The 25,265-nt window shown below is 39.1% G+C and overlaps 1 long non-coding RNA gene across 1 annotated transcript in view; it reads right to left on the reverse strand.

The window, feature by feature from the left end:
* Window positions 1-298: 298 nt before the first annotated feature.
* LOC140896275 (uncharacterized) overlaps window positions 299-25,265 on the reverse strand; it is a 160,452-nt gene continuing 135,485 nt past the window's right edge. The window contains exons 5-6 of the long non-coding RNA XR_012154499.1: window positions 19,966-20,075; window positions 299-742 (exon numbers count right to left, since the gene is read on the reverse strand). This is a non-coding gene — a long non-coding RNA (uncharacterized lncRNA). The remainder of the gene's footprint in view (window positions 743-19,965; window positions 20,076-25,265) is intronic.

Consider the following 25,265-nt stretch of genomic DNA (forward strand, 5'->3'; position numbering starts at 1 on the left):
TCAGCTTGAGCTATTTGGTTCAAATGATTTACAAATAGGTCATAAGGAAAACTAATTTCAGCATACTCCAAAGGCACTATTTAAGTTCACTTTTGACAGTTTTTATACACATATTTTTAGTCATAATTTAAATTGCAAAAAGCAAATTTTGCACAAAAAACATGAGATTCATTCTCTACGGTTACTACATTTTCAAAATGTTTATCTTTTTCTAAAAGATACAAAAAAGCTAAAATCATCATCATATTTATACAAAATCAAGCTTGAATGTGTTGTGCTTGTATTGTTTTCTTCTCTGCTTCATGCAAACAAACAGTCTGTTGAAAATTACACTCAATAGTAACATTTAACCTCCAAGTTATCTGACATGCTAAACACTCAATAAATAGCTATAATTAATCTAGCTTGTTAAATTGTGAATGGTGGAGACTGTGCATTCTAAATAAAAATTAGCTTTATCCCAAGACTTCCTGCCTTCATAAGAAAAGGACACAGCTCTGAAAAACAGGGTTAGAACTTTGTAAAATCTTATAGTATAGAGTTAACACACAGCTATCTGTTACTTTCATAATTGTCACACGCATAAGTCCAGCCCAGTGCTGTGGATCAAATTTTTACCCTTTCAGCTGAAGTATAGATATCCATCATTCTTACTTCACCCTCAGTCATGGATTTTCCAGAAGTTATATTTCTAATCCATCTTTTTCCATTTGGCACCAGAAGGCAGGCTGTGGAGAACACTCTGATAGAAAAAGGAAATACGAGTGGAAAAAGTCTCATAGAATTTAACAAAAAGATAGCTTTTCTATAGGACTACTATATAAAATATAATGAAGAGATTTCATGGATTAGGCCAGAAGGCACCGTTAGATCATTTAAATTGACCTGTATAACATAGAATTTCAGTTACGTCTGTATACAAAATTACTTCCCTGTATACAAAATTACTTAAATTACATATAATTCTATGTAGTAGTTCAGAAAACTTATCACAAAGCTATACTGTCCTGTATATTTTTGGAGTCATTTCTATAGAACCCTATTAATGTTTCTAAATAACTCTATTGGCTTTATTCAGTTCTACAGGACTTTTCTATAAAAAGCTTGAAGTACATGTAGATTAAATAAAAACTGAATATTTTAGTATGATTTATAAATTCTAATAACTTCTGCTTTTATTTGGATGACCTTGGATTCGCATGCCCTGACTCTCACTTCAAGTTGCTGCTTTGAAGGAAACTCAGCCGAAACTACCATGTTTCTACCAAAAGCTAGCCAGGATTCATGGCTCAACTGGCTCTTGTTCACCAACATTTTTGCAAACATTTTTGAGCACCTATCCATGTTTTGAACCCCAAAATAAGGTGAACTAGACTGGTTTTATAAACTTTAGAATGTCTGTGAATGGTTTGTAAATCCACCGCAGGTAACTCTCATTTTTACTATTTTACAGAGTCATTCACGTACATGATGATTTATGGACAATAATATATCCTTTCTGTAAGAACAGGTTTCAGAGTAACAGCCATGTTAGTCTGTGTTCGGAAAAAGAAAAGGAGTACTTGTGGCACCTTAGAGACTAACCAATTTATTTGAGCATAAGCTTTCGTGAGCTACAGCTCACTTCATCGGATGCTGTAGCTCACGAAAGCTTATGCTCAAATAAATTGGTTAGTCTCTAAGGTGCCACAAGTACCCCTTTTCTTTTCTCTACGAAGTTTACATGGCAAAAAGTACATGTCCATCCCCAGCAGACGACACAGTAGAAGAATGATGCACAATCTCCCCCTTGCCCATTTTGAACCCAAGATTCTTCCAAACAGACCTAAAGAGGTGCCTGGTTTATTTGATTGATTTCAGGCCAGGGATTTAAAACCTGTAGAATTGCATATACTTTTGCTGGACACGCCATCTTTCTATTAAGAATACTATTGGTGAAAAACCCAGAGTAGTTCAGCAGAACACCAGAATGATGCAACTTTGCTTTTGGAGCAAAATCTGTTCCCATTCCTCTATTTACTAAGCAGAAGCTTTCGCCACTTTGCTCCAGGGACACACTCCTCCTCATGTTTTTGTCCATCTGCAGCAAGCATCGGAAATTGCCAAACAGGATCAGACCAGCAGCCCACCTACTTCAGTATCTTGTCTCTGACAGGTGCCAATACTATTTACTTCAGAGGAAGGTGCAAGAACCCCTGCAGTAGGTAGCTACCTTCTCCCTTACCCCTGCAATAGCTAGAGGTTGGCTCAGCCCTAAAACATGGAAGTGTCTCATCCAACCTCAGTTTTTAACACTTATTGTAACAATTCTAGATTTTCTTGTTATCCATATAAATCTACATTTTTTAAATCCTGCTAAACCCTTGGCCTCAAATATATCTTCTGGCAAAGAGTTCACACAGGCTAAGTGTGCATCATGTGAAAAAATATTTCCTTTTAGCACTTTTAAAATAGCTCCCTTGGATTCATTAAATATCCCCATGTTCTTGTATTATGAGAGGGTAAAAAAGCAGTGCACAGTTGAACAGGTACCCAAAACATGACCTACATTCAAGATTTTCCAAGTAATCTTAAATGTCAGTAAAACTTGCTTAGAGCCCCTCCACTTGGAAAACAGGTTCTGTGTGATTTTCAAGGAAGCCTGCCAAATCTCATACACTACACATCACTTCTGAAATAACCACACTGTACAGTTAACTGTATGTGCCTCACAACGATCTTCTTTACTCATGTGCTTTCAAAATAGATGACTGATTTTCCAATATCTTCATGGGTATTGTAGAATCTAGCTATATCCTTGGGAAGGTAAATAACATAGTAGTTACCTTCATCTCTGCAGAAGGGTCAAGCTTAGCAGGGCTAAGAAAGGAGAAATTATCTAAATAATGGAGCATAGTTGTACACATGGATTCCTTAAGCACTACCCATTGGAAATAAATGTTTTAAATACTGAACAAGAAATTGAAGGGCCTTATCAGCAGGACCAGCTCTAGGCACCAGCAAAGCAAGCACATGTTTGGGGCGGCACAATTCCAGGGGCGGCATTCCAGTCACCCTTTTTCTTTTTTCTTTTTTTTGCTTGGGGTGGCAAAAAACCTAGAGCCAGCCCTGCTTATCAGAATAATTCTGGTGTGCAAACTCATTAGCCCAAGAATTTAAAGTCCTCTAAATTCACTGGCAGTAATCAAAAAGCTAATTTTATGTTCCAGACAACCATCAATACTGCCCGCTGGATCCACCAGGTCATGGAGCATGACAGTGATGGGAGTATGACATCATTAACTGAAGCACTCTCTGAGTTTCTCAATGGTGGCTTCATTTGTATTTCTCTGATGTCTTTTTTAGATATCTAAAGCTAAAGCAAAAAACCCAAGATTCTTAAATTCCATAAAAGGTGGGGATGGAGAAGTAGAAGTGAAAATGGATTTGGCACACAACTAATTTTACCATTATGACAACCAGTTCCTTCACAAAACCCTGCAAATTCTAAAACAGATTGAAGAATCTTTTAGAAACATAAAGCTGTGGACTCCCTTATTCAAGGAACTCTGAAAATCTTTTGCAAATACTTTAATTTAACATTTGCTCTCTTTGCATAAATATCTAGACATTTTTATGGACTCTCCAAATTAATTGAGGTTTGTGATCTTTGCACAAGACTACTGCTGATTCCCTGTGAATATTTTCTTCCTCTAAATTCCTGTCTGCCTTTGTTTTCGTATTCTACCACAATTATCACAGAATCATAGAATATCAGGGTTGGAATGGACCTCAGGAGGTCATCTAATCCAACCCCCTGCTCAAAGCAGGACCAATCCCCAACTAATTAATAAGCATATAAAGCCCTTACTTTCTGTGTTGGGCTGTAAAAGAAAGAGGACATATTTTTGGCATTGGGGTTCATTTACGTAATGCATTGCGATATTTAAATCCTCTAAGATCACTTTAAAAAATGTTAAAATGTTTTGCACAAAGGGAAAGTTGAAATGAGAGGTGTAGTTCCAGATTGGACCACTACAGGAACTGTTGGCTGTGACTCCTGTCTCACAATTCAGCGATGCCATAAAAAGACATATGAGTATGGACAGGGACTGAGGGAGGAGGGAAAAGAAGACAGACTGAAGAGCTCATAAGATACTGATTGTATAGCTATGACTCTGGGGCCAAATTTTAAGGTTGGTCTTCACTGGGCATGTAAACACCAAAGAATTAATTTGTGGGCCCAAGGGGTAAGTGAGAGTAACATTGCCTAATTCTCCATCACTGACAATTTTTAATTGAAGATTGTATGTTCTTCTAAAAGATCCACTCCAGGAATTATGTTGGGAAAATTCTACTGCCTGTGTTATATGGATCAGATTAGATGATCATAATGGTCCCTTCTGGTCTTGGAATCTATGAATCTACAGTAAATGACCTAATTTTCCCCTGCAAATAACAGTAGCCCAAAATTTGTGTAAATATGGGTGCAAAAATAGAGGCTGCTTTTTAAAATTTAACCCTTTTGTACGTATGCACCAGTAGTCTGAAAAAATATGTATTTGGTCTAGGTGTTATTTTATAGTATATTAATTCCATCTTCCCATTACTTTAGTTTTCAGAAGATTTTCTCAGAAAGAAATAAGATGTGGTGATACAGAGTTCTTTCTTAGTCTTTTGAATATGTTTATGTGGAAGCATGACAGAATCCTCACTTTAACATGACCTTCTGTGGAACTGAATGGACCTTCACTGGAACCTGACTTAGCAAACTTCTTGATAAGGACTGCAGCACTTCTAGATCTTGCTTGTAGTTGATACATGGCATACACAAGTAATAAGGTGTGCTACTGTACAGAAACCGAATGAATATTCTACATAAAGAGGGTTAATGGTTACAGTGCAGCGAGTTGAGATTAAATATACTGTAGGAGTGTAACTTTATGGGATGTTAATTATAAAGAGGGTGAACATAAATAGGGAGCAGAGAGGGTGCATTAAGGGGTTAAATGTGGCAGGCGGAAGAGTGAGCTCCAACATGGCAAATGAATATGCTGAACTTTACTTATCTGTGCTGCACTTTTTGTTACAGCCTATGTAATAATCTTGGTTCAATAAAACCTAGCATTGCAGATACTTTGACAACTGTCAAGAGGAAGTTAATAGAGATGCAGGTTCTCCTTGTTATTTTTGTCCCTTCTGAACAGAAGAATCTTGGTTTCATTTAACTTCATTTATTTGGATCTTCTCCAGAAGGTTCTATTGCCACCTTCCCCCTTATATCACTCTTTCTTTCATACACAAAGTTGCCTTTGTCTTCCCCTTCATGACATTTTCTTGTAAAGATGTTGTGAAACTCTTCTGCGCGCTACAGGGTGGTGTTACTGACCATTATAATTAGTGTCCAGTCATGATCACTGAAGGAAAAATGTGCTACAGCCCCCCTATGGGTTGTTGCCTCTTCAATTACTTATCCTGTTGCTCTTGAGAGCTTGTTAAAATTATATTTAATGACTGCTGTTTAGATTCCTATGATGAAACCTTATACATGCAGCTTAATTCATCCATTTAGTTTGCCATCTCCCTTCCATCATTTTTCATGTAACTATTTATAACAAAGTTTTGCCTACAAACGTACAAATTCACTTCCTTATTCTAGTATACTTTATAGTCCTTGCACTGGTCTGTAGCTATTCTACAGCTAAAGAATACATTTTATATTTCCCTTGCTTCATTTTTCTACTCAATGCTTTGTGTATTGGCTGATCAATTTTCTTCTGATTAACAGTAATGTTAAGCAGAATCTTACACTTCACTGATATGTGATTATTTCTGTGCTGAATGTACTGAGAAGCATCTATATCTTCAGTTTTACTAATCAGAATGAAGGAATGCTCCCAACTCATTGTTGAGGTGTCTCACTGACAGTCCCCGGCCGTTGGTGAGTGGGATCTAACCTGGGACCTCTGGAGTTCAGTGCATGAGCCTCCACTGCATGAGCTAAAAGCCAACTGGCTATTAACTAAAGCTGTAGAGCAGATTCATAATTCTCTCTCTCTCTCTAAATGGTCTCGGTACCACTAGATGGGACAGAACACCACACCCAGGAGGTGTGTGGGTTACAGAAGCCTTTTTCTAATCACTGTGTGTATGTTGTTAAGAGAAGCATGCATAGCTTTAATTCTATTAGTGAATTCTCCTACCTACTGTCATTCCAAGTATTTTATAGTAACCCCAAAATTACATTGGTTTATAAACTCTCAGACTCATACTTTCGCATTACTGTCTGCTGTACTGTGCTGGGAGTGGATCTCAAGCTCAAATATATTTTCCCTTACAAAGCTAGGTCATGGTATCCATGACAGTCCCCTGGTTTAGGGAGTTATGTGGAGCCCCGGGGAACCATGAAGGGTGAAAACTCTGGGCCAGCTGTTACAAACCGCTCCTCAGTGTGCTAAACAGCTCCACAGATGCACTGGGTGTGGTGTACAAGGGGAGACAGAGACATGAATCACCTCCTGCCCACCTCCATTTTGACATCTTGCATCCTGGCTGGGAAGCTCTTAAGGAATGCAGGAACTGTTACTATGGGAGACTTCTTGCTCAGCCCCTCTCGCACAGCCTAGTAATGACTCTACTGTTTGTCTCACTAAAGTTATGCTGGGCATGTCCACTTATAAACAAAATTCCTAGGATGTTATCTCAAAGGTCCTATTTACCATCCAAGGTGTTTAATGTTATAATTTCATTCGTGGAAGTGCCACTTTTGAACCATTTAATCAAGGGGCTGGGGAGAAACCAATCAACCTAGTCATGGTCTTCTGAAGAACCATTCCAGGTAATGCTTGTATGGCACATCTCTCTTGATTCTGGCTATTTTCTCTCCTCTGGAAATGCCAAGATGATATTTTAGCATTCTGGCAAAGTTAGATCACCTTGGCATTATAGCAATCTGATAGATCAAAAATAAATTTTCCTTAAGGTGAGATATTGAAAATATCTTTCATAATAAAGATCTTTCTATTGGAAAAGGTAAAACAGGACAATAAATCAGAGACTCACTTCAGGATGTATCACACTTTTCTCAATGGAAGGAGAGATAACCACTTATCTAATTCCACCTCTTTGCAAGTTTTACTTTTCCCTCTAACCTGCTAACACCTTTTTGAGAATGTGTGCACTACATTTCAGCAGGGTAACTCCCAAGGTAGTGTGTCTGAACCTAGTAACCCATAACAGACCCCATTGCTCCCAGTTCTAATTGCTGGCACAGAATGAGCATCCAAGCAAGGTCCTTTTTATGTACATGAAAAGCTAACATGAAACGAATAAAACTAGAGAAGGATGTTCTTTCTGAATTACTGCCACAATATGTTAACTTCTTAATCAGACTGAGGTGCAAACACTTGGCTTCTGGTACTATGGTTGGATTTATCATTTAAAACACTATGGAGGAGGATTCATAACCTCAGACCTATCATGTTTGTTACTTGCTTACTTATTTTTAAATAAATTTAATATATTTATAAACTGGATAAATTGTCAAAACAGCAACAAATGTACAATATCTAAGTGCTTTTAAAATTAAACATCCTGCATAATTTTTTGCCACTGCTTTGCTTTTACTGCCTATAAACCTATAAACCTGTAAACATTGAAAGGCAATAATGTAACTTGCTAGTCTGCTATGCTGGTCCCCTTCTGAATAGCGACTAAGTGCCTGGAATGGCAAAGAAATAGTAACATTTAAATATAGTAAATAGCATAGAGGTGACATGGTATTATTTCTGTTCCTGGAATGGGTGAGTAACTCCCAAAGTCAGGTTTCTAGATGAATACTTCTATTTCCTCCAGTTTAATATGTGTTTTGCATTCATGTTCACTAATAATCACTGAAAAAATTCACTGTTTCCATGACTGCTCTCCAATCAGTAGTTGAGGAAAGTAAACATACCAGGGATACATACTCAGCCCAAGCAAACGTTGTTTTTCATTAAAGGGAATATTTTAACTCAACTCTGTTAAATATGCAGAACATTAATTTATTTCTCATCATAGTCATGAATAGTCACCAACCCAGTAACAAGTGTGAACTCCTGGATCACTGTAACAGTCTTATCATAGAGTCACAGAGCACTCAAATCTATCCATCCAGGCAAGCTGGATTTAGTGATAAATGGTCACTTGCACCAAAAATTGCAAAATGTTTGGGTTGCTCCCAGTCCCAAGAAACCAGTCACTTACCCCAGGTCAATTTGTACCTCTGATCTCACACCAGATACAACACTGGTAGACTATAGCAAACTAAGGATTTATTAACTAGGAAAAAGAAATGAGAGACTTATTTACAGGTTAAAGCAGGCAACATATAAGCACAAATGAGTCACAGTCTGGTTCCAAAAGGTGACAGAGATATAATAATCTGTCCACTTAATGTCTTTTAGGAGTTGACCCTAGGGATCTCTGCTTTGTGCTTCTTAGCTCCAGCCCTTGTATGAGTCCAAAAAGCAAAGTGAGAGAACCATTTCTTCTTGTGAGCATCTTTATACACCCTTCCCTCAGAGTTTAAACTGAAGGGATGAGAGCTCCTGAACATCACTTCTTCATGGCTGGATGAGACAATCAACAAAGACTTTGTCCTACAATGGCCCATTTAGTCTTGATAATACTTCCTGATGGGCCAGGGAGGGGGCGGGAATGGGACCACTCTTCCTGCCTAGGTTCACAAATCGGAGCAGGCATTTTTCAATTATAAAGCAAAACTTACATATTACCTTATAGCAGGATACAGGTATTACAAGTAAGATTAATGCATGCAGCAACTTACAAGCATTTTATAGAATCTAAACATTAAACACATTCTTACAAGTCTAACACTCATCTTGAACACCACTAATATATAGGTGAGCTGGTCTGGTTTCCAGCTATGAATTGTCAGTGCTCAGCTGACACCTACAGACTTGGCAAGGGCTGGCACACCTGGTTTTCCAGCACCATATACAGCACCAAAAAATTTATTTAATGAAGGATAAATACTTTCACTTAACATTTTCTAAAGTAACAATTTTATTTTATGCTCCCTTACCTCTCACTCCCCTTTCATACGGTCAAAGGAAAAATAAAATGCAGCCCTCTCTAATGTAAGGTACTTTGCCTGTTTTCCTGTAATAATATTTGATCTGGCAAGTATTTCTTGAACTTGAGATATTTTCCTGAAAATAAAAGTTCATACCTCTAAGCAATTGTCTGTTTTATTGATAAATTATGTTTCATTTTCTTCAATGTTGTATTTCATAGATATTTAGCACTATATACATATAGCCAGAAATGGATTTGCAGGCATCAGAGACTTACAGGTGTAGATCTTTTTTCCTCCAACTATCCCTCTAGACAGCCACATGATAAACTAGTGCTTTGATTGCAAGGTGCTGCACTCACACAAGGAACCTTTCAGATGTCTGACTGCATGCTGACATTCATGTGGAATTCTTACACTATGCAATTAAGCATGGATTTCAGATTTGGTTTCAAAAATTCCTTTTCTCACCACATAAGGGGACTATGCACATCTTAACACGGACAGAGCATTTAACGCGATATTCAACAACAAATCTATTAGGGCAAGAGTTCGGCTGCCTTTGTGCAAGTGATACTATAGGAGCTCCGCTTGCCCAAAGCGCAGCCAGAATGCAGCTGCTTGGTGAACCTCCCCTGTGGCACTGAACGTATTCTGTCTGCCTTTGCCCTTCACATGCAGAATACATCCAGCCACTATCACTCAGGTGCTACATCTTCACACACCCAAAAACAGCTTTGGCTTTTAAAGTCAAAACATAGCCCTGAGTGCACAGTGTTTCTGAACTCTGTGGTGCCACAGCACAGAGGGGAACTGCCTAAACGCATTGTGCTCTTTCTGATGTTGCCACAATTAATGCCCTAAAAGCTACAGCATTCTTGGGCTCTGCTTTTGATGCCACTGTATGCTCTTGGGAGTTGGGGCAAGGGGTATCCTTTGAATCTTCACATGTCAGGATGAGAAAAATCAATTTCAATGCCCAAAGGAAGAAATTACTGCTGGAGAAGGTCACTAGCCACTACAAGTTGTTCTATTATCATGTAGCCTTGAAAGGAATCCTACAAAAATTAGATAAGTGTGGAATATGATCTGGTAAATTATAAATACTTTGGGATAATCTGAAAGGCACATAGGGGAGCTAAACTTTAAATGAAGAGTAGAATTTGCTCAGATATGTTTATTCTAGTTAAAGAGAAGACATTTTATGTCTGATGCTGAAGATCTGTCTGCTCATGTCTCAGACTGTATAATACACTACTCAAGAAAATATTACCCCCACAATGCTTAAGAACAACCTGTTTCAGACTGACAAATAGAGCTGAATATTAATGGCAGATTTATATCCTTTAAGATGGATTCTGGAGTACTATGCCATTGTATTCTAAGGAAAATAATACACACACACACACAGGCTGTCAAGCAATTAAAAAAATTATTGTGATTAATCATACGATTAATCACGCTGTTAAACAATAATAGAATACCATTTATTTAAATATTTTTGGATGTTTTCTACATTTTAAAATATATTGATTTCAATTACAACATAGGATACAAAGTGTAGAGTGCTCATTTTATATTTATTTTTTATTACAAATATTTGCACTGTAAAAAACAAAATTAGTATTTTTCAATTCACCTAATACAAGTACTGTAGTTCAATCTCTTTATCATGAAAGTTGAACTTACAAGTGTAGAATTATGTACAAAAAATACCCTGCATTCAAAAATAAAAACATAAAACTTTAGAGCCTACAAGTCTAATCAGTCCTATTTCTTGTTCAGCCAATCACTCAGACAAACATTTGCATTTTACATTTGCAAGAGTTGCCTGCTTCTTGTTTACAATGTCACCTAAAAGTGAGAACAGGCGTTCACAGAGCACTATTGTAGCCGGCGTCGCAAGATATTTACATGCCAGATGCACCAAAGATTCATATGTCCCTTGCTGCTTCAACCACCATTCCAGAGGACATGTGTCCACATTAATGACGGGTTCTGCTAGATAACGATCCAAAGTAGTGCGGACTGATGCATTTTCATTTTCATCATCATGAGTCAGATGCCACCAACAGAAGGTTGATTTTCTTTTTTGGTGGTTTGGGTTCTGTAGTTTCCGCATCAGAATATTGCTCTTTAAGACTTCTCAAAGCATGCTTCACGCAGATTTTAGGAGGCACTTTAGATTCTTAAATCTTGGTTCAAGAGCTGTAGCTATCTTTAGAAATTTCATATTGGTATCTTCTTTGCATTTTGTCAGATTTGTAGTGAAAGTGTTCTTAAAATGAACAACATGTGCTGGGTCATCATCCAAGACTGCTATAACATGAAATATATGTCAGAATGTGGGTAAAACAGAGCAGGAAACATACAATTCATAAATGTAATTAATGCATTCTTTTAACAAGTGTCATCAGCATGGAAGCATGTCCTCTGAAACGATGGCCAAAGCATGAAGAGGCATATGAATCTTTAGTGCATCTGGCATGTAAATATCTTGCAATGCCGGCTTCAACAGTGCCATGCAAAGCTTTGTTCTCACTTCAGGTGACATTGTAATTAAGAAGTGGGCAGCCTTATCTCCCGTAAATGTAAACAAACTTGTTTCTCTCAGTGATTGGCTGAATAAGAAGTAGGACTGAGTGACCTTGTAGGTTCTAAAGTTTTACACTGTTTTGTTTTTGAGTGCAGTGATGTAAAAAAAGAAAACCCTACATTTGTAAGTTGCACTTTCATGATAAAGAGATTGCACTACAGATTGCACTATTGTATGAGGTGAATTGAAAAATACTATTTCTTTTTTAATCACTTTTCAGAGCAAATATTTGTAATCCAAGATACAATAAAGTGAACACTGTACACTTTGTAGTCTGTGTTGTAATTTAAATTGATATATTTGAAAACGTAGAAAACATCCAAAAATATTTAATAAATTTCAGTTGGTATTCTATTGTTTAACCGTGCAATTAATCACGACTTTTAATTCTCCATTTGGATGTTATACATGTATGTGAATGCTATTTGATATTAATTCCACTGTAGCTCTATTTCAAAAAGCCTTTGCAGAGGTCACCTAAAATGAAATTATAATAGTTAATTACTTAACTTGGGCTATGAACCCTAATGAACACAATGTAAGATTGGGTCAAGTTTTGCAAAGAGTAAGAAAAAGATACTTAACCTTGACTGTTTACTATTAACTGTTACTGTTAAAAGATTACTACACTCAATTTACGGAGATTAAAAAAAAACAAAGAAAAAAAATCAGGAGAATGGCAATTACCCATATCAAATCACAATATGCAAGGCATAGAATAGCACAAGTTCTGATTACTGACAACAAACCTCAGTTCTCATATTTGGAATTTCAGGAATTCATTAAGACTTACAAGTCTGACAATATCACTGTCTTGCTAAAACAACCATATGTTGATGAGAGAGTTGTTTCAATATGGAAAAACCTCAGAGATTTTCTCTTAAAGAGTTTTTCAAGGGAACGGGAGGGGGCAGGGAATGGGTCCCATTTTGATGGCCTCCCTGAAAGTGACGTTGGAGGACCAACTAGCTGCTACCCCAAAAAAGCTCAAGAGGGAGTGGAGGTCTGTCAGCCATGCTCAGAGATGTCAAGAGGAGAGGGGGAAACTGTTCTTTCATAACTATAAGACTATAGGGGCAGGAAGCAGGTGGAAAGTGGAAGGGAAGGCAAGGAAGAATGGGGAGCCAAGAAAGGTGATGGCATGTGTCAGAAAAGCCCCAAAAAACACAAAAGAAGCAGGATGGAGATAAGGGACCAGCAAAGGACGGTGGGATAGGGCCTCACTAGTAAGCAAAATCCAAGTTTGATTGAAATGTCTCTTTTAAATTTCTCTAATTACTATTTGCCTTATTTAATTTGTGGTAGAACCCAGTGTGTGATGGATGCTTTCCAAACACTCATGAAGAACAATCCCTGCTACAAAAAGCTTGCAATCTAAGGACAGGCAAATTGGCAGAGTATTCTAACCCTGTAGCTGTTGCTTTGTAATTATAAAGAACCACACCTTAAGGAGGGATCCTAAGAACAACCCTACCCTCTCCCCACACCCAACTCACAGTAATATTCTACTATTGCATATAGAAGGATTGAGAGGAAAAACCACCTGATTTTTGCAGATAAGGTACTGTTTTGGAGTAGTATATAAAACTTCAGTAGCCCATGGAGTTAACCCTAAAAACTCTGGTTACACTCAGTTCCAGCAGAGGAACTGGTTGTCACACTTACAAGCAATATGAACAAAACAAAAAACACTTCCGCCTGGGGAAGGTCAGCTAGTTAGCCTTTCTCCTGGTCTCATGGCACCCAGCCCTTTGCAGCCTCTTGGCCCTGACTTAGGAAAGCCAGCTGGCTAACCCTCTACTGGTCTCCAGCACCAGCCTTCCCCCGTCACCCTGGCCCTGGTTCAGAAAGGCCAGCAAGCTAGGCCCTCTGCTGCTCTCCTGTCCTATTTATTAGTCCCAGATGTGATGCTACCTTCTGAATCCGGTCATATTAGGATGCACCTTTGATGGCACAGGGGAGTGGATTCTCTTCACTTAAAGGGGCCAGCTCTTTAAAGATGCACAATAAAAATGTAAACATTTACTTGCCTTTTTTGCAGACACAAATGTTCTTTTTGGTTAAATTCAAATAGAAGATGGCAGATATTCAAATGCTGACAATTTCTTCCACTGTTGAATGTACCCACTAAGTTAAAGGCTATTTGTATAGAAAAGAGGCCATTACAAAATATAACATTTTGCAAACACACTCAGACTGGACACCACAAAAAACTCCCCATGTATTTAACATTACCATAGAATGATATCTGAGATATCCTAGTTATTTTACTGTACTGTATTTAACTATACAGAAATAGTGGTAAATGTTGATTTTTTTATTGGTTAACAGTTCACTTTACACAACACAACACAAGATGCTGTGCTCATTCAAGACTCGGACACAAAAGTTGATAAAACCATAGCCTATGGATTCAATATTATTTTGTTTTCCCTATTTAATTTCCTACCCAGTCTTACTGCATGTTTATGGTATTCCTTCTCATGTTCATGGTGTTCCTTCTTCTTTTTTTCCTAGCTAAAACTATGAAATGATGTGCAGGAGACACACCAGAACAGAATTCACATTCTATTCAGCCAATGCCTTTCTGCAGCTCTGCACATTTTTTTTTCATAAATCACACTAAATCAGTGTCCCCAGCCATGCCCTGTAGTCCGGCAAGTGTCACTGCCCAGTGGGAAAACATAAGGTCTGACACTAATGGAAGGTTTTGCCACTGGCTCTTCATATCCAGATTATGATTTTTGTATTCCTCAGTTTCACATAAAAAACCCAAAGACTAAACTCTCTTTCTGTTCTGCAACCCTTCAGCAAGTGTTGTAACGTTCACTGCCTGGGGAGCTGAAGACAAAAAAGGCCTGGCACAAAGGTACACTATATTTTCAAAACTACTCTATTATCATCAGGTTCATGTGAGTATATACTGAGTTTAATTAAAGTCAATGAAGAAAAATTATGCTTTTAAAAGTGCTAATCTGACATTTAACTTCCAAAACATGATTTATTTGCAGTTGAAGGACTTGTTTGGTTTTTAACATCCAGTCACTTAAAACTGAATCTCACCCTCATTTTAACTTTGCTGCATCTAAAATATTCAATGACAGCTGTAACATTTGATCTGAGTTTCAAGTTACAATAAAAAAAGTCACTCCCAACTCTTGGAAGTATTTCATTATTATTTGCACAATTATTTTTACTGTGAGAGAGTAGTAAATACTTGAAATTTACAAAAATAATCTAGTAAATTGCATTGAGTCAAATAATTATTTTCTTGAATTTTTCATAAAAATTAGCTTTACTAAAATTGCTCTATGCTTTTTATTATGGATACTATGTAACATACTAGTCATTTTATAATAAATTCCTTACAAGTAAAAGACTGTTTTCCTACTTAGAACAAGGAACCACTATCCTTTAAAAAAACATTAAAGAGTCTTGGGCTTTTGGACACAACAAAAATTAGAAGACATGGACAAATTGGTTTGGATAATATTGGAAACAAACTCAACCTTCATCCCACACCTCTTTCAAAGAGAAAAGGAGTACTTGTGGCACCTTAGAGACTAACCAATTTATTTGAGCATGAGCTTTCGTGAGCTACAGCTCACTTCATCAGATGTTTACCGTGGAAACTGCAGCAGACTTTATATACACACAGAAATCATGAAACAATACCTCCTCCCACCCCACTGTCCTGCTGGTAATAGCTTATCTAAAGTGATCAACAGGTGGGCCATTTCCAGCACAAATCCAGGTTTTCTCACCCTCCACCCCCCCACACAAATTCACTCTCCTGCTGGTGCTAGCCCATCCAAAGTGACAACTCTTTACATAATCAAGTCGGGCTATTTCCTGCATAGATCAAGGTTTTCTCACATCCCCCCCACCCCCATACACACACAAACTCACTCTCCTGCTGGTAATAGCTCATCTAAACTGACCATTCTCCAGGTTTAAATCCAAGTTAAACCAGAACATCTGGGGGGGGGGGGTAGGAAAAAACAAGAGGAAACAGGCTACCTTGCATAATGACTTAGCCACTCCCAGTCTCTATTTAAGCCTAAATTAATAGTATCCAATTTGCAAATGAATTCCAATTCAGCTGAATTGGAATTCATTTGCAAATTGGATACTATTAATTTAGGCTTAAATAGAGACTGGGAGTGGCTAAGTCATTATGCAAGGTAGCCTGTTTCCTCTTGTTTTTTCCTACCCCCCCCCCCCCCCCAGATGTTCTGGTTTAACTTGGATTTAAACCTGGAGAATGGTCAGTTTAGATGAGCTATTACCAGCAGGAGAGTGAGTTTGTGTGTGTATGGGGGTGGGGGGGATGTGAGAAAACCTTGATCTATGCAGGAAATAGCCCGACTTGATTATGTAAAGAGTTGTCACTTTGGATGGGCTAGCACCAGCAGGAGAGTGAATTTGTGTGGGGGGGTGGAGGGTGAGAAAACCTGGATTTGTGCTGGAAATGGCCCACCTGTTGATCACTTTAGATAAGCTATTACCAGCAGGACAGTGGGGTGGGAGGAGGTATTGTTTCATGATTTCTGTGTGTATATAAAGTCTGCTGCAGTTTCCACGGTAAACATCTGATGAAGTGAGCTGTAGCTCACGAAAGCTCATGCTCAAATAAATTGGTTAGTCTCTAAGGTGCCACAAGTACTCCTTTTCTTTTTGCGAATACAGACTAACACGGCTGTTCCTCTGAAACTCTTTCAAAGAGACACTGTTAGGTTAAAAACAATGACCCATATCACTTGGATTAATCCACACAGAGCACCAGAAACTGCTTGTTTGCTCTCATGTCATTCAATGGGAAGCAGGCTTTGCATCCTCCTGAAACTTAGAGGTGTCTTGGCCAACAGAACACAAATGTCTCAAGGATTCACTGGAGACCAGGACCATCTGTGTAGAAACCCCATGCCTCTGCACTGCCTCCCACCACTTAACAGTACCGTCTCCACAGTAGCATGCTTCTGTCAGAACCACCAGCCATTCTTTCTGGAACCTCCTCTCAGGGACATTTCTCTGGAACCTCCTCTCAGGGACATTTCAGAGAGCCAAGGGAGAGAGTCAGTGGCTTGCAACAAGTTCCATATTGTGACTATCTCAGCTCCTTCTCCCACTCAGCAATATGGGAAAGGCAGGTGGTCATGACAGCCCAGTTAGAGAACCCCTTCCCCAAAGTTAGTGCTTAGCCAGCATCAATGTAGGCAGGGAATTCCCAGAGGATTATAGCAAGACAGTGCCACAGGGCAGCTATCTCCCAGCTGGTCTCATTTGAAACCCCATCCCCATGCACATACCCTCAGCCCCATTGTAACAGCGGTTCTCAAACTTTTTACCATCTGGTCCACTTTTACTGAAGCCCAGAAGTTCTGACCCCCTAGAGACAATTCATACATATTAACAACTGCTGGAAACTAGAATACATATGCAATTATCATAGCCTGTAGCTGGGCACAGCTGATTTCTGTGCCCACGGTTTATCCAAATGTAGAAAGGCTGATCCAAACTGACACTGGAGTGGGACCTGTGAAAGGATCAAGTGACAGGGACTCTAAGGTAGACAGAATGGAGCTACAAGAACACAAGGGAAGAAGGGGCTCAACAGGAGACCCCCATCATACCAGCCAGTTTCCCCATGGGTCCCCATTCCCCTAGCCTGTCATCTCCTAGTTGGCAAGGCTCTAAAGTAGCCAGCTACTGTTTCTCCTTTCCCATGCTTCTGGGTATCCATTCCACACTGGCTGGCTGAGCATCTGCAGAGAGGAGTACTGAGAACGGAAGAGTGAAGAATCTCCCTGTCAGCAACAATATCACCACAGTAGCCCTGGGTGGCCAGGAGTATTCAGTGGAGGGGAATCCCTATTCAGACCCTGCAGGTCTTCTAGGTGTGAAGGAGGCTTTAGTTGGAGCTGGAACAAGCACACAGGAAATCTAACGGCAAATCTCATGCAGCCTCATGGTATTTTCAGGAGTGCAAACAACAACAACAACAAGACCAGTGTTTCAGGCTCCACCAAGACACTTCTCAGGCCCACGCAGCCGAAGGGCCAGGATGCATAGTCTGAGAAAGCGTATGATAGAACACCTATGAAGGGGCTCCAGGAATGACAATACCCTGCCAACACACATTCGCGCACACACACACACACACACACCCCGCACCTGGACGAGATCTAGAAGGTATTTAGTCCCTTGCTTATGGAGGAGGAGGGGATGATTTAGCCAAACATTTTAAACACACATTTCCTTAGCTGTTTTATTCATAAAAATCCTTGTATTATAGAAATTAATATTTTAATCCAATTCATTTTTCACCATAAGTGGCATTTGTTTCCATTCTTGCATTCCTCCAATCTGGAACAGTGAAAATAGACTAGCCAGTCCTGCTTTTGTTCTAATCCATTTCTATGAGTTTGACTGTCTGACTCATGCACTAGCAAAATGTGAGAAATATTTAAATATAAATGAAGGGTTTTCATGAGAATGCTAAAAAATCATGAAAACAGTTTGAAAAATCTCGATTGCTCATAACCTGATAGTAATTTCCTAAAATACAAAAGAGTTTGGCTCTCTTTTCCATGTGTTTGGACACTTCCCCATCCAAGCCTAACCAGAAGCAGAAAGTACCAGGAGTCTCATGAAAAAGTCCATTGTCAACAGAGAGAGGCTTAGCCTGTTTAAAACTCTGATCAAAATTTTCAATATTCCTCAAGCTCAAAATTGAGGGATATTCGGATTCAGGGTTTTGACTTGAACTGTTAAAATGACATGGGCCTGCTGCAAAATTTGCATCTGATTTCCAGTTTGGATTCCACCCCTCAAATTTCCATATCCAGGATTTTCGTTTGACCTGTCTGGAGTTTTCACAATTTTTTCAGTACAGTACTGCAAAAGCAAGTGGCTCAGGTAGAATAAGCATCTGCATTTTTGGATACTTTTCTGAACTGAACCAACCTCCAGATTTGTTGAGGTTCACCCATCAATGCTTCACAAATCTCATTTTAGGGCCCCCAAAAGTGCACTTCCAGTGTTTGCAAATGAACATTTTTGGTCATATGCAAACAGATAGTTGCATACATAAAATAGTACCTGCACATACCATCACCCTTAGATGTGTGATTCTGTATATGCAAACGGGGGGCAACAATTATGATAAGTATCATCAGAAGCCCTTAGGACTTAAGTCCAAACTTCTCATCATTTTTAAATGTTATTTTAACTATGAAAAAAGAAAAGGAGGACTTGTGGCACCTTAGAGACGAACAAATTTATTTGAGCATAAGCTTTTGTGAGCTACAGCTCACTTCATCAGATGCATTCAGTGAAAAATACAGTGGAGAGATTTATATATAGAGAGAACATGAAACAATGGGGGTAACCATACACACTGTAACGAGAGTGATCACTTAAGGTGAGCTATTACCAGCCGGAGAGCAGGGTGGGGGGGGAGGGAAGACTTTTGTAATGTTAATCAAGGTGTGCCATTTCCAGCAGTTGACAAGAACGTCTGACGAATGGGGGTAGGGGGGTGGGAATAGTTTTACTTTGTGTTACCTTACCCGTCCACTCCGAGTCTTTATTCAAGCCTAAATTAATTGTATCCGGTTTGCAAATTAAATTAAATTGTATCCAGTTTACAATTAAATTAAATGTATCAGAGGCTCGTTCACCTGCACATCTACCAATATGATATATGCCATCATGTGCCAGGAATACCCCTCTGCCATGTACAATGGCCAAACTGGACAGTCTCTACACAAAAGAATAAATGGACACAAATCAGACGTCAAGAATTATAACATTCAAAAACCAGTCGGAGAACACTTCAATCTCTTTGGTCACTCAATTACAGACCTAAAAGTGGCAATTCTTCAACAAAAATCTTCAAAACCAGACTCCAACGAGAGACTGCTGAATTGGAATTAATTTGCAAACTGGATACAATTAACTTAGGCTTGAATAAAGACTGGGAGTGGATGGGTCATTACACAAAGTAAAACTATTCCCCCCTCCCCTTTGCCTTTCTGGTGATTATTTGGTCAAAGCTCTGGTGATATCATTTTCTCCACTAATCCTATGCTTATTTTGATATAATTTACATTATGACACATCAACTGACAGTGTAACCCCTGTGGTCTTTAAGTAACAAGCTGTAAAGGAAGCCTGGCTGCTGAAGTAACACTGCAAGTAGATAAACCAGTCATCTAAAGTCTGTGTCATGTAATTCCCTGTTAATGCAGTCAAGCCCAGTTCAAGCAAGTTTAGGCCCATAAAATCTCTACAGGCTGATGGTACTACTCACCAAGAACACTTAGCTGACAATAGCAAAGCCATGCAGGCCTAGCTCCACAGCTACCCCTGTGAGATAACAGCGTACACTTGTTTCTGTGGTTACTGCTTGTCACCACTATTCTGAAAAACAAAAAAGCAAAAGCTGTTATCACAAAAACATCCTTACTGCTATCAAGTATAAAAAAAAACAATGTTTGAATATATGTTATTGATGCAAAGAATGAAGTGTCTACCATGTGGATCATGACTCTAGGCATAGGTGGATGAACGGATGCTGTGCACCAGACTTTCCACCTTTGCAGGTAGTGGAGTGTCAACACAGCTATATATGGCTTCAACCCTTCTCTCCTAGGCAGCAAAGTAAGAGTCGGGGGAGGAAGAGATGTTACAGCTTGTAAAGTGCTGATTCCGCATACTCCCACCTAAGTGGAAAAGACGAGCTCAAGAAAAAGTGGGCCACAGAGGAGTGCCTCAGACATCTGCCAGCAGAGTGCAGCGATATGCCTCACTCAGGGCTGTGACTAAAGGTACAATCTAGTACTGAGGATTTGATCCTGCACTACTGAATTCAAACGAAGATTTGCAGTTGACTTCAAATGGCACATAACTGTGCCCCAAGTGAGTGGGTCACATTTCAAATCAGTTGCACAAACAGGAACAGAACCTAGGAGTCCTGACTCTCAGTTCTGTGCTCTAGCCACCAGATACTACCCCAAGACAGAGATAACATGCCAAATCTCAGTCTGGAGCACATATTTAATTTTGAACACCTGACAATAAATCCTGCATATTAACTGAAACTGTGTGAATTGCATCACTACAGTAATTTCCATTCAGAGTCTTAAAATCAGGGCCCACGTTCTTCCCTTCATTGCAAAGATTTTACTTTCCTTCCCCTTAGTTAGAACTCTGCTGAATTTTTCAATATATTCATGCAAACAAGATATTTCATCTCATGGATTTTACTCCAGTTCTGTCGATACACATTTTAAATAAATTAAGATAAAATAAATCCATTTTATTGTATTATTTTGTGCCATCTCTATGAAATAAGGCCCATCTTTGTATTTTGTAAGGAATGTTGACATGGCTGAAAATGTTGCATGAAGTATAATCTTTGAAGATTGCACTGCTAGAAAAAATAAACCCAAGCCTTGAAGCCCAGAGTGATTGGGACTTGATTGAAATGCCTCTGAAGCATACATCCCAATTCAGCTATGCTGTAAAGTTCATACAATTGATCAACAATGTAGTAGTAACAAAAGGAGTGACCAGTAGCTTTGTTTTCTAAACACCTGTTCATTTCTTACAAACATAAAACATGCCCATGAAATAAATAAATTATATGTGATCCAAAAAGAAAAGGAGTACTTGTGGCACCTTAGAGACTAACCAATTTATTTGAGCATGAGCTTTCGTGAGCTACAGCTCACTTCATCTGAAGTGAGCTGTAGCTCACGAAAGCTCATGCTCAAATAAATTGGTTAGTCTCTAAGGTGCCACAAGTACTCCTTTTCTTTTTGCGAATACAGACTAACACGGCTGTTCCTCTGAAACCTGTCATTATATGTGATCCGTTACTTTTCAAAAAGAGAATTGCAAACTTACAGTAGCAAAGAAAACACCATGTTAAAAAGGTGTGCAAATCTAAGGCAGCCTCAGAGACAAAACAAAACAAAACAAAAAAACCCTAAGGGCCAAATTCCAAAACCATAATTGAGCAAACTCCTTTTGAGAAGTTTTGCTCAATTAAGAATCACAGAGTTTAGCCCTATAAACTAGGCCATCATCTGTGTTGTATTGGCATAGATATCCCATCTTTTGTGGTCCACTTCTGTTCTCTCATGTGGGGCAAAACTCCCAATGATTTCAAATGGGAATAGTTTCAAACTCCACACATCCAGCAAATGTATCATACCCAGGACACAGTCAGAAGAAAGACATTAGGAAAGAGGAGGAAGCAACATTTCAGCCAACAGGGATTTGGTTTCATGGGCCATCTTGCTGTCAATTGGTATTTGTTACCAGGTAAAGATATAAAAATATCTTGCTAGGTCATTAGATCTCTTGTTATAATTCTAGTGATATTGTGCTAAGAAATTTCTATTTCGACACTGTTCCATGCATCTATCTAAGGTTTATCAATAGCATCATCCCGGAGGTGTTTAAGCACTGTTAAAGAAGTGGCTGCACTGCAATAGTGAAATGGTAGAGTTAAGGCACTATCTGCTTTAACAACTCAGTCTAACACCACACATCCAATACAAGATGAACAGAATAATGGCACAGCAGGAGGCTATGACGCTTTTATTTATGAAAGAAAATGAAATGTTGGCAAAGATAAATGTTTCTGAATAGGGCAAGGAAGCCAAGTGAAATCCCTTTCAGTTACTATGAGGTGATCTTATATCCTTGAGAATGTGCCTTGTAATATCTGTAAAAAATTATCAAAAAAGATCAGGCAAATGTGGTCAGTTAAGAAAGTTAAGGTTTCAATACCCAAACATAAAAAGTTAGCTGACACCACCTGCCAAATATTTTTCAAAACTTTCTCTTACAGCACTGTCTTCTGCAGGGTCAAAGAAATCCTGTTTGAGGACGAAACTCCTACCGGACGCAGAAAATTATATTCCTAATGTACTCACTTGATATGCTGCAGTGTGAACTTCTGGGAGATGATGATGAAGCCTGTAGTAGTACTAGGCTTCAAACTGGTGGCACAATGATAACTCCAGAAATCAGCAAAGCAAAGAGAGGTGAAAATAACACTTAGTGAAAGGGACAAGAGTAGCTTAAAGTGTTGATTTCCCAGTAGTCAAACCATAAAACTCCCTTGGCTTGTTCTGGCAGTACTAGTACTGCTTCTGCCTTAATTCTGCTTGTCTCTACATGAACAAAAATATCGTCTGTGTCTTCTGAATCAATGAGCTCTCCCTAAAGAACATCAGCCATTGGTGAGGTGGAAGCAGGTGTGGAGAGCTGTGACAATCAATGTCATTTAGATTTTGTTCAATTCAAGAACGTAAATTGGAGAGTGCGTAAACTAGGCATGACAGTTTGATTAATCAAATACTGGCTTCAGAAGAGAGATCTACTTGCTTACTAGGAGTAGAAGAGAGCTCATAATGAGGAAAAGTTAGATTCAACATAGTTTCACAACATCTATTTCTGTTATGTCACAGGATCCAAGAAAGAACATAAGTATAACTCCTGAATCGACATGTATCATATCACCAGATAGGAATTTAAAATAGGACAGGTAAAGACAACAACCTTCACAAACAAGGTGGGAGATTCCCAAAATTGAGCACAGCACCTTGGTCTGGCATCAGCATTTTGGCAACAGCCACAAGCACATACAGGCAGAAGAACACTACAGAAAATAGCTTCCTCCCGGACAAACGACTCACTTTCTGGACTATTCAAAGAACAGGTTGAAACTTTGATTTTTCAATTATACATTTTATAGAAAATCTAAATTGGAAAAATTTTGAACAAAAATTTTTTTTTACTAAAATGTAGCATTGAGATCAACCAGATCCCAGAGCTCGAGAACTGCGCGGACTCCAGTGCCACAAAGCCAAATCCCAGTTAATTTATTTCTTTTTAAAAGGGGGGAAGGGGGAGAGACAAGAAAAGACAGCTAAAAAGAGGCAAAACCCATATCTCCAAACAGGGTTCCTGTATTGCAGGTCTTATAGATTTCCCCCAATTCCCCACCCCAAAAAGAGCCTTCCTGAGGCTGACAGCCAGTAAAATCTTATAATCTGGAGAGGGTACCCCACCTGTCTCTATTTTAAAGGGACAGTGCCCTATCATGTTTCCAGGCACTAAAGAGAAGATATGACATGTGCCGTATGATAGCATTTTCTTCTACTGCATGCAGAATAAGGGAGAAGTGAAGTCCAAACACGCGAAAGACATCTGCCCAAGCATTCTGTCCATTTTGTATTCTGGTCAGTGCTGTTGGGTGAACGTCGTAGTAAGCATGGGAGTTTGTTTGAAGTAAGATGTCTTTGTAATAAATACATTTATGGGGACACTGGGTACTCTAGCTTAACATTTAATGTTGACTTTGGCACGCTACATAAACTCTTTTGATAAAACCCTGGCTCCAGTGAAGTTAATGGGAATTTTCCCATTGACTTTAATAGGTCAGGAACTTCACCTTTCATGGTCCCCAGGTGAATTACAGGAGGAATCATCATAAACCTCCTGTCGTATAGTGAATAATTTTCAAAAGTACTTAGGTGACAGGCTCACAAGTCCCATTTTCAAAAGTGATTTAGGCACTTAGGAGCCTAAGGGTATGTCTACATGACAATAAAACACCCATGGCTGGCAATGTCAGCTTAGTCAGGCTCGCAAGGCTCAGACTGGAGGGTTATAAAATTGCAGTGTAGACATACCTTGCATACCAAGATAGAGCCTGGCCTCATACAACCCCACAGCCCGAGCCCCGCAAGCGTGAGTCAGCTGACTTGGACCAGATGTTTTACTGCAGCGTAGACATACATTAAGATCTGGTCTACACTAGGGAATTAAGTCAATATAACTACATCGCTCAGGGGTGTGAAAAATCCACACCCCTGACCAACGCATTTAAACAGACCTAGTCACTGGTATATACAGAGCTAGCATTCTACAAGCATTCCACAATGGAATTCTTCTGTTGACCTCGCTTCTGCCTCTTGGGGAGGTGGAGTACCTATTGTGATGCTGGCGGACCAGCTGCCAGCTGATGCCAAAGCACTGGGCCTACCTGAACACAAACAAATGCATAACTGGAAACCAGTCTGCTTACCGGTGAGTTAGCATAGTTCAAATAGACACAAGTATTTAAGAATGTATTTCGTGTTTAGACTTTATGGAATGCTTGTAGGATGCTGCATGTATTAATCCTACTTATAATATCTGTATCCCACGCTATAAGGTAATACTTAAGTGTTTGCTGTAAAATGTTCTGAAACTATGTTACTCATCAAATAGGAGGAAAAACTTCACCTAATGCAAAATGCTGGATTCCTACAGAATGTGTTATCTCCTGCTCATCAGGAAGAACTATTGAATCCAAATGGGCCATTGTAACAGACTGTCAATTTCTCTACCCTCCCCACCCCCACCGATGAAGAGGTTACATGCAGAAGCACTAGTCCCATCAGCCTGTGGTCTAGGGAGGTGGGAATAAAATTCCTGGCCAGAAAGAATGAGGGTCTCTTTATTCTATCTGCACTCTGAGTCAACGATTCCTAAACATAAGCAAGAGATCCCCTAGAGGCTTGGGTTAGCCTTCAAGGATGTTAAAGCTTG

Source organism: Lepidochelys kempii, chromosome 12 (genome assembly GCF_965140265.1).
Source record: "Lepidochelys kempii isolate rLepKem1 chromosome 12, rLepKem1.hap2, whole genome shotgun sequence".
Lineage (NCBI taxonomy): Eukaryota > Metazoa > Chordata > Testudines > Cheloniidae > Lepidochelys > Lepidochelys kempii.